The 11,022-nt window shown below is 33.1% G+C and overlaps 2 long non-coding RNA genes across 3 annotated transcripts; one reads left to right on the top strand and one right to left on the bottom strand.

Moving 5' to 3' along the window:
• Positions 1–3,167: 3,167 nt before the first annotated feature.
• On the bottom strand, positions 3,168–4,380 carry LOC114179272 (uncharacterized). 2 transcript variants are annotated; one of them, XR_003603450.2, is made up of 4 exons: positions 4,217–4,380; positions 3,912–4,054; positions 3,581–3,753; positions 3,168–3,482 (listed from the first exon to the last, which is right to left on the bottom strand). It is a non-coding gene; the product is annotated as an uncharacterized LOC114179272 (long non-coding RNA). The 2 variants fall into 2 exon arrangements; XR_003603449.2 differs by lacking the exon at positions 4,217–4,380 and having other exon boundaries at positions 3,912–4,204.
• Positions 4,381–8,909: 4,529 nt separating this feature from the next.
• LOC114170434 (uncharacterized) lies at positions 8,910–11,022 on the top strand. The gene is made up of 3 exons (XR_003601071.2): positions 8,910–9,061; positions 9,169–9,238; positions 10,571–11,022. It is a non-coding gene; the product is annotated as an uncharacterized LOC114170434 (long non-coding RNA).

Genomic DNA, 11,022 nt, shown 5'->3' with positions numbered 1-11,022 from the left:
CAACGCCTAAAAGATTAATCACACACTCAAGAGCAACATCGTAGTTTAATGCTTCATTGATAAAAAGCTCTCCAATTATAGGCAAATGGAGAAGGACAAAGACGTCGTCTAATGTCACGCTCATCTTTCCAAAAGGAAGATGAAAGCTGCTGGTCTCTCTATGCCACCTCTCAACAAAAGCTAGTATGAGACCCTTATCAGGATATTCATATATTATATCACATAGTGGCATCAACCCTGAATTTTGAACAAATGGCTCAACAACTACATGACAAACTCCGAATCTTTTCAATTTCTTGCCATGAGACACTAACTTCATTTCCACTCAGTCCTAATAAAAACCATTAGACAAATATTTTAAATTAATCCACCAATTTCAACAAATAAATTATTAAAGTACAATATTAACCTGGCCATCCTAAATAGCACATGCGACATGATCAGCGAATCGAGTCAACAAAAACGTATCCTCGGGCCCTCCAGGAAATCCTCCTAAAACATCATGGTCCTGAGCTGTAACAACCTCCTCATGCTGAATTATATTTTCTTGTTCCTCATGAATATTAATAGGAGCTGGTGATGATGGACCAACTTCTCCATGACCAGTTCATGAACGCGCTTCCCCATGAGATGATGGACCACTCTCTCTTGTTGAAAGGGGGAGCTATTTCAACTCAAATGAAGATGGTTTTGATCATGTCCAAGGCTACGCATCATGTGAATTACTAGTTTAGGATTAGTCCTGCTTTGTTAGCTTGTGCATGAGGGCTTTAGAGCAAAAATATCATATGTAAAACAAGTTTGCATTGAATTGTATCAACCATCAAACTCTTGAGTGTGCATTCATAATTAGATTAGCTACTTAACTAATAGATTAGCTGAGAGTATTGCACTAATGCAGTGAAAACACACTCACGATAATCTATTAGGTAAATTCCTAATCCATTAATGACTGCAAAGAACTCTGTATAAAACCAGTTTTTGAAATCAGTTTTGCGCAGAGAGAAAAGTTACAGAATTCCTGAGAAACATTTTGAGAAACTGTCCTTCTGAGATTTACAGAGTTCTTGTGCACTCTTGTGAGATCGTTCAAGTAAAGCTTCAAGAAGAATGATGGTGGATTCAACCTTGGTAGATCAAGTTTGGATCTAGGAATCAAGTGACAAATCTGCACAACTACTAGGTGTATTCGTTCCTTGGTTCTTTTCTATTGTACTTCTGATTATAGTTGTTTCACTGTGTAAAGTGAAAGTCTAAGTGCAATTGTGTGGATGCATTGCTCCTAGGGGGAGTTCTTGATTTGTAGATCAAACTCCTTAGTCTTTAGGGTCTTGAATTATATAGATGCTCTTGTAATTCTTGAATCTCTCTTGATTTAGTGGAATCCTCCTAAGTGGGTTTACTTAGGAGAAGATTGGACGTAGATTCATCTTGAATCGAACCAGTATAAATTGTTGTGTTCTTGGTTTCTCCCTTCTTTTACAGCTTTCTTGATTGCTTTACATAGAACTATAAAATTGGTTAATTAGGTCATAAGAGTTAAAGAAACTTTCAAGATTCAATTTAAATTAGTTAAACACTCAATAACCAGTTCAGATCTCTTTCTTGGTTAAGATATATTAGACAGATCTACTTTAACATCTCTATGATGACCCGTACCTCTTATGCGAACAGATGCAGTAACTCTGCCTAAGCTCCTGCTCAGAAGCCTCAACATGTGAAGAACTTGAGCCACCATGACGTACAAATGCTCCTCTTGTCCTATCCATGTCTATAATTAACAAATTTAAAAACATATTATAATTCTAATTAATTAAAAATAAAATTATTCAAACAATATAATTAATTAAAATTATCCAAAATTATAAATAATAATAATTATAATTTTTCAAAATAATAATTAATTATAATTATTATTATTCAAAATTATAATTTATTATTATTATTATTCAAAATTATAATTTATTATTATTATTATTATTATTCAAAATTATAATTAATTATAAATAAAATTAATCAACATTTTAATTAATTAAATAAAATTAAATTAATATTAAAATTAATTTAAAATAAATTTGTTCAAAATTATAATTATTTAAAATTATATTTAATCAACAATAGAATTAATTAAAATTAAAATTATTCAAAATTGTAAATAATTACAATATTAATTATTCTAAATTATAATTAATTAAAATTATAATTAATTAATATCAAAACTTATTTACATTAAAATTAAGTAAAAAAAATTACAACATGTTTACGAAAGTTGCCACTTGCTTACAGAAGTTGACTTCCGGTGATAATTTTTGCACACCTACGGAAGTCCACTTCCGGACACACACGAAAGTCATGCCTCCTATGGAAGTCACACCTCCTACGGAGGTCACTAAATCACTCATCTCTTATTATGAAAGTCATTTCCACTTACAAAAGTCATTTTCAACTACGAAAGTCGACAACTACAATCACGGAAGTCACACCTACGGAAGTCACCACAACTACAAAAGTTAGTTTTAATTACGGAAGTCGACTTCTAGTATTGATGGCTTACAGAAGTTGACTTCCGTAAGTGCCAATTTTATGCTATTCATGGTGATCTACGGAAGTCCACTTCCATCATTTTATGGCTTACGAAAGTCGACTTTCGAAATTAAATCTCTTGTGGAAGTTGACTTCCGGTTTGTGGTTTACGTTTCACTCACATATCTATGCTCAATCAACACAAAAAATGTTTAGACCTATAGATGCATGACAAACATGGTAGCAACAACACAAAAAATGAAAAACTAAAAAGAGATATGATTACCTGTTAATACAGAGGAATGACGAAGGAAAGAGGGAGACTAGAGAAAAAAATAGAGAGGAGTGTGGCCTGACGGGGACCTTAGAGAGTGAGGAGAGTGAGGCAGAGATTTGAGGGGTGAGGTGAGGATTGTGGCTAGGTTTAGGTTAAAAGAGAGTGATAAGTAGTTTTCATTAAATAAGAGAGGGAAGTGAGAGAAGTAATTGATTTAAAATTTTAAAATAGTCAAAGGGCAATTTCGAATTTTAAGAAAAATTTGAGGTGTAGAAGAAATATTGGGGGTGCAGGAAGAAAACCCTAAACTAGAGTTGATAGCTATGCATACAAAAACACCACAATAACTAGAGTTGACAACTATGCATACGAAAACACCACAACCTGCAGTTTCTATTCTATTATCCAATCCAATAACACCACAAAAAGTGTAGGTTCTATTATCCCATGTAATTTAAATCCAACCAACATAAACTAAATATTTAACATCATAAACATTACACCAATTTTACAAGCAAAACGAGATGCATCAAATGGGTTGTCATCATAAACAATGCACAATTACATCAACAGAAACTTAATCAGCAGTCATCATGTTCTCCAATGCCAAGAGTATTAGAACCACCCATGGAAGAAGCTCACTCCAATGTTCCATGTGTGATTGTGTCAGGTACTTCATTATCTTGTGTAAACATGACACGTAAATAAAAGAAAAAGTTAGGATATGAAAATTGAGTTCAAAAAACAAAAATATTTAGTGAATTTAAATTACAAAATTACCTTCACAAAAGTCATGCTTATAACTTGAAGTACAAATAAGTGCTTCAACACATTGTGGCAATAGTCGATATCAGTTGACCATAGCCCATACCTTGGGACCCTCCAATAGTTTCAAGCACATTCCAATTTGTGTCGTAATTCCACAAACCCAAATTGTTTGCTACTGTTTTTCACTGCAAATGAAATGAGTAAACAATGTAGACAAAAATTAGGGCCAATCTTGCATTATTTAGGGCAAACCAAGGATCAATTGGGAAGTTACACTCAATCAAACAACTAGGACAAAGAGGAATTGAAAAAATTAGGGCAAATTCAAGACAAAGGAACCAACCTCTCCACCACGTCAGCCTTCACCGTCACTGAAATTGGTGATCGTCGAACACAAGGTTCAACAGCGGTGTCCCCTCCCGTTGTGCGAGATTGTCGTTGCAGATATAAGAATCAAAGAAGAAGATGGAAGTCGGTACAGACGGGCTTCAATGAAGGAGAAGAAGATGAAGAAAATATGCTTGAGTTAAGAGTGTGCTTGGGTTCGGGTAATGAAGGAGAAGAAGTGTGCCAGAACTCTCTCTCGCACTCGCACACAAACAAGATAACATAACCAGAAAAATAAATTGAAAGTAGCATAGTACTAACCTGGAGTGGAGAGCAAAAAGAAAAAAACACATGTTGTTAGTAGTGAAATGGATTGCAAGTTGGCCCGATCCAACCCATCCTAGTCAGAACAGAACAGAAAATAGGTCGGAGTATAACGGGTCTTCAGGTTGAAAACCCTATCCCGACCCCCTTTTATGTGTCGGGCTGGCGGGCCGGATAACACCCCTACTCACCATGGCCAACAACACACATTAATACGCATCACACCTCACTGCATCACTTAATTCCACGTTGGCCCACAAACCTTCACCTCACTGCACCCACATCAACCCACGCCCCACTAAGGGTCTTTCTTCCTACACCTCCAAAATTTCTTCTACACCTCCAAAATTTCTTTAAATTCCCAAAAAATCCTTTGACCATTTAAGGAAACCCGCAAATACCAGATCCCCAAAATTATGTCGACTTACGGAAGTCAAAATACATAACTTCCGAAAGTCAAAATATATCACCGGAAGTCGACTTCCAGAAGTCCAAATGTATCACTGGAAGTCGACTTCCGAAAGTCAAAAATTATCAATGGAAGTCGACTTCCGGAAGTCAAAAAATATTCCTGAAAGTTGACTTCCGGAAGTAAAAAAACATTACCAGAAATTGACTTCCAAAAGTCAAAAAACAAATTTTATTTTGAATATTTTTAATTCTTTTTAAAATTTATATTTTTTAACTTTTAATTGTTTTTTTAGTTTATTATTTAATACTTTATTTATTTTTTATGTTTTCATCTTTCTGAATATATATTTAAAAAAATATTAATATATGTATATATAATTTTATTTTTATTTAATATACTGAAAATTAAATATAAATATAAAAATAAGTAAAATTAAAATAATATTAAACTTTAAATTAAAAAAAGAAAAAACAAAAAAATTTATTCTGCTTCATTTAATTTTATTTAATATTTAAATTCATTTTAAAATAATAAAACTTTAAATTAAGAAAAAGATAAAAAAGAAAATATATATAGAAATATATATATATATATATATATATATATATATTTATATATATATATATATATATATATATATATATATATATATATATATATATATATATATATTCGTGTTTTTTAAATTTTAAATTTCATTATTTATATATGTTATTTTAAATATGATTTTTTTTAATTTTTAATAAATTATATAAAAATAAATTTAAATTTAAAAATATAAAAAAATATATAATTGAAAAAATTTTAAAAATTTGATTAAAATTAAATATTTAAATTTTAAATAAAATAAAAAAATTCAAATAAAATAAATATAATAATATTAAAAAATAAAATAAAATTAAAAATAAAATTGAAAAATAATTTAAATTAAAATGGTAAACTTGAACTAAAAACAGAAATATATAAATATATATATATATATATATATATTTAAAGTTTTATTATTTTAATTTAAATTATTTTTCAATTTTTTATTGAGCATTTTTATTACTTATTTTTTATTTTTTAAAGAAATTTTTCTTTTAAATATATATGTTTTATAATTTTTAATACGTGTTTTATAAAATAAAATAAAATAAAAGTTAGAAAATATAAATTTTAAAAGGAAATAAAAATATTTAAAATTGACTTAATTTTTTTACCTCCGAAAATCGATTTCCGGTAATGTTTTTTTATTTTTGGAAGTCGACTTCCGGTAATGATTTTTGGTTTTTGGAAGTCGTCTTTCGGTGATATATTTTAACTTTCGGAAGTCGACTTTCGGTGATATATTTTGATTTTTGATAGTTGACTTTCAATAATATATTTTGACTTTTGAAAGTTGATATCCGAAAATATTTTTAAAAGTGTGATATCTATGAGTTTCTTTAAATAGTGATAAGATATTTTGAGAATTTAAAAAAATTTCGGAGATGCATAACAAATGCTCCGAGGTCTAGGAAGAAAGACCCCCCACTAATTCTCACACTCTCACCACTCACCCGCACCTAACCAACCCTAACCTGCACTCACGCACTGCGCAACACTCTTCTCACAAACCTCACACCTCACCTAACCCGTACACACATCACTCAAACTCTCACGCATTAAACCTGCACCTCACACTAAAAACCTCACCGCACTCATCTCACAGACCTCACACTCACACAGACACTTAACACACTCCGCCGAAAAAAAATTCACGCACACCTCAGTAACGGAAGCTCACTCACCAACTCACGTTCATGCACCTTCCACACGTTCATGATGATTCAGCTACTTCCTCACAAACGGAACACAATATAAGAGGGCACGCTCCCAACAGAATGAAAATTCTGGAAAACTTGCCATTTCCAATTCTCTCGCACGCATATTCACACGTATCAGTAACCAACTTGGCCAACAAGCTACCGTTTCATTCACCTGAAAAACAATATAAAAAGCAGAATGGAGAGGTTTTAGGGAGTTTTTGGGTCTATTGAAGGAGGAGAAAAGAGGAGAACGCGGGTGCAGAAGAGGAACGATACTGAGGGGGAGCATTCCGCTAGAGAGCTACCACGAGATTGCGTTTGTCATTGCTTTGTGTCACCGTTCTGTCTATCTTCCATATCAGAATCGCGGAGGTATTGTTATGTTCTCTTTCTCTTCTCTGTTTTTTTTATTTGAATTTCATACTAAGAATCTGTGAGATTGTTTGAGTTGTGAAGTGCTGGAACCAAGTTGCTGCGATGGGGTGGCTACTCATTAGCCTTGAGGTTGGAGTTTGCGATCTTGGTGTTGAACGAGTAATTCAATTGATGTGTTTATTGTGTTTTTTCAGTCTTGTTCCTTCCCATCTGTCTCCATCTTGTTCATTTCTGGACCCATAGCTTGAACATTAATTGTAATTTGTTTTGGATTAGGCGTTGTTTAAATCGATTGGAATTGATTAGTCTACTGATTTGCTTGGTGTGTGTTCGAGTTGCTATGATTGAAATCGATAAACTGTTTGTTTGTGCGTTTTATGATCTTTGGGTTTATTAATTTTTCTCTGATTTGTGTCTCATTTGGAAGTGAGCATTGTGACTGAATTTAGCAAGGAATGATATTTTAAATGGAGCTTAAGGTGATACTGTTCGGTTCAGGAACGGAATTGATGAAATTGTGTAATTTTTCTAAATAATTTGAATGTTTGGAAATTGGATTTTGACTGTGTATACGTTTGGGTATGTAACCATTTCATTACTGGATAAAAAATGTAACTGAATTCATAGTTTTGGGTTTGTTTTATTAGCTTACATTTGTATTTGATTCTGATATTATACAGAATTGAATAGTGAGTTAAACTCTGATTTTGGGTGGTTTGAAGTTGGTTTAGAGTGTTGATTGTATGAATATTTTTAGCTATAGGAGGATGCTGAGATGAATTTTCATTGTTGATGTTGAATTTTCTTGAGTATTATGGGTTTGATTATGAATTCTGAACTGGTTGTCGGGTATATGTAAAATTGGCAGCGGATTCGCATTGAAAACTTATAGGGGCATGTGATCTTTAATATTTAAAGCATTTTGTTTCAAATTCATCGGCAGTGTTTATTTTGAACTTAATGATTCAAATATATACATACATACATACATATATATATATATATATATATATATATATATATATATATATATATATATATATATATATATATATATATATATATAATGGGTGCAGGTATACTAACATGGCCCCCTGACCTAGCAAGTTACAGTGTTGTTTTATTATAAAGCTTTAGTATATAAAATTATGATTGTATAATGGCTATTAAGCCATTAGTTATCTCTCCTTATACTTCATCACTCTTTTACATCTATATTTCGGTTGGATTTATGATATTTTAACTCTTTAAAAGTTTATTATTTGCGGTTTCATATTTTCATATTTTTTTTAAATAATTTTTTTAATTAATTTTAATTATTATGTCAAGTCTCGAATTTGCTTGATAATTAATAAAATTTAATTATAATGTTTAGTTATGGACTTATTTGATAATTAAATATTTTTTTCTTAAATAAAATTTGATTATCATGTATAGTCTCGGACTTACTTGATAATTAAATGTTTTTCTTAAATAATGTTTAATTATCATGTCTAGTCTCGAACTTGCTCAATAATTAAATATTTTTCTTAAATAATGTTTAATTATCATCGGTGTTTGATAATTACATGTTTTTTTTTTAAATAATGTTTGATTATTATGTCTAGTTTTAGACTTGTTTGATAATTAAATCTTTTTCTTAAATAATGTTTTATTATCATGTTTAGTTTCGAACTTGCTTGATAATTAAATATTTTTCTTAAATAATGTTTGATTATCATGTCTAGTCTTGGACTTGCTTGATGATTAAATGTTTTTCTTAAATAAATTTTAATTATCATGTCTAGTCTCGGACGGACTTGCTTGATAATGAAATGTTTTTCATAAATAAACTTTAATTATCATGTCTAGTCTTGGACTTGCTTGATAATTAAATGTTTTTTTCTTAAATAAAATTTGATTATCATGTATAGTCTCGGACTTGCTTGATAATTAAATGTTTTTCTTAAATAATGTTTGATTATCATGTCTAGTCTTAAACTTGCTCGATAATTAAATGTTTGTCTTAGATAACGTTGATTATTATGTCTAGTTTTTGTAAGGCCCGTTTCATTTTGTCCCTTTTATTTTAAGGGCTGCCCCAATCTTATGGGCCTAAAGACTAGCCCAAAGAGGAAGGGTCAGACCTAACCTACCAACCCTAACCTTGTGCTCATTTTGGTAACACAGAACTTTCACAATCCTTATAGCGGCTGCTGTTTTTTCTCTACTAGGGTTTACTCCTAACCTTGAACCAATGAGCTCAGTTACGTTTCCTAGCTTCATGTAAGTGCTCTACACCTCAGGTCTTGTTTTTCTTCCGCTTTTATGTTTGTACTTCCAGTAGGGGTTCGTCGTAGGCTTACGTATACTCTTCCGCATCTGTCCCGCAGCTCAGTAATATGCCTTTGGAGTTTCGCGTTCCGTTGTTGGAGACGCACCTCGCTCTTAGCCCTTTTTCAGGTACGGGAAGTTAGGATTTCGAGTTATATTGTTTGTGGACTATTCTTGAGCTTGTTTGTTGTTTGAATGGATAAATCATTGTTTTGATGCGTGGAGTTCTTTGCATGATTTGTTGGTTTGGAAAAACACATATGTTGCAGGCGAATTAGGGCGAGAACCGTTAATCTCGCCCAGGCGAGTTGGGCTCGCCTAAGCGAGTCTGATGAAGGCGAGCCCAGACCTTCTGCGCGAGTTATCGCCCAGGCGGGTGGATCTGATTTTTGAGCAAGGGTCTATCTCGCTCAGGCGAGGTGAGCTCGCCTAAGCGAGCTGGTTTGTTTCTGTCTGTGTTATCGAACTCTCGCCTAGGCGAAGGGGAATTCGCCTGAGCGAGAGTCCTTCTCGCCTGAGCGAGACCCCTTGGCCTGAGCGACGAGTTTGGGCGAGGGTATGCGCTGGTTGAGTGGTTACTCCTTTTCTCTTTTGTGTTTGGTATGAAATTGATGGAATTATTGTATAATGGCATGTAGGGTATAATATGAATGTGTGAGAGGGTGTATGAATTTATGAATGACAAACTTGAATAAATCCTTGGCATGAAATGAGCATGATATGGTTGGTATTAAAGAGACATGATAACGAGATCAGTTGGGAATCCTTATGCATGGATGGTTTATGATGAGTGGAAATGAGTTGGGCCTGGAACATGAAAGGCGTTGGTTTTAAAGGTTAGGATGACGAACGTATACATGCATGATGAATGTTATTTGGCTGTGTGATTATGTTTGGTCAGTGTCAGTGCGTAATTCCTTGGAGTCTCTAGGTGAGACTTTCAGGGTCGCGCTTCAGTGGTCAGGACGTAATTCCATGGCCCCTGTTAGTGGGTGTCCCTGGTGGTGCCCCATATGTATAACTAGGTAAGGTTGCATCCTGACACTCTAAGGAGTCAATTAGTCTCATCTAGAGCGGACTGACTCCTGTGGTGAGAGTAGCAGGAGGCCTGAAATTCATTAAGGGCTAACCTTGTGGTGAGAGAAATTGATTCATTGTAACACTTGTAACACATAGCTCGGGGGTGAGCAGCTCGGGGGTGAGTAGAGGTATCCACCACAAGTGCGAGCATCCGCTGAATCCGACCAGGTTATACGTATCCGGATGAGTCAAGTCGAGTCGTAGTGTATTGATTGAAAAGTCATAACATGCTTGGTTGTTGTATGGATATTGGATGGTGAAAGTATATTTGACTGTATGATGAAAATGTTGTTGGCTCTAGCTTACCCGATTTGTTGTATGGTTGTCTTGTATGTGGCTATTCTTTCTTGCGATGATCATCAATTTAATTGATGGGAGCAGATGGGCGAGGTTCCCGCGGTCAGCAAGGAAATGGCGATTCTGCTGCTTAGTCACCTGGGCTGGACTTTATGTTTATTTTTCTTCATGGGTTTTCTTTAGGGCTATGACCCATGTATTGCTCTATGCTTTACTATTCTACTCTCATTTTGTTAGACTTTTATCTGGTTTTCGTTGGCATCGTGGTGTGTCCAGTTTGTAGGGGTTGTGTTAAGGACCCCAGGACTACTCTACATTACTATTTTGTGTGACGTTTCTTTTAATTTCGCTTAATAATTAAATGAGACGTTACAGTTTTAAACTTGCTTGATAATTAAATCTTTTTCTTAAATAATGTTTGATTATCATGTTTAGTTTTGGACTTGCTTGATAATTAAATATTTTTTTTAAATAATGTTTGATTATCAAGTCTAGTCTTGGACTTGCTTGATAATTAAATGTTTTTCTTAAATAAA

This window comes from Vigna unguiculata, chromosome 1 (genome assembly GCF_037176805.1).
Source record: "Vigna unguiculata cultivar grain cowpea cultivar isolate G323 ecotype 2 chromosome 1, ASM3717680v1, whole genome shotgun sequence".
Taxonomy (NCBI): Eukaryota; Viridiplantae; Streptophyta; class Magnoliopsida; order Fabales; family Fabaceae; genus Vigna; species Vigna unguiculata.
The sequence above is the reverse complement of the archived record's forward strand: the minus strand, read 5'-3'. Positions and strand labels throughout refer to the sequence as shown.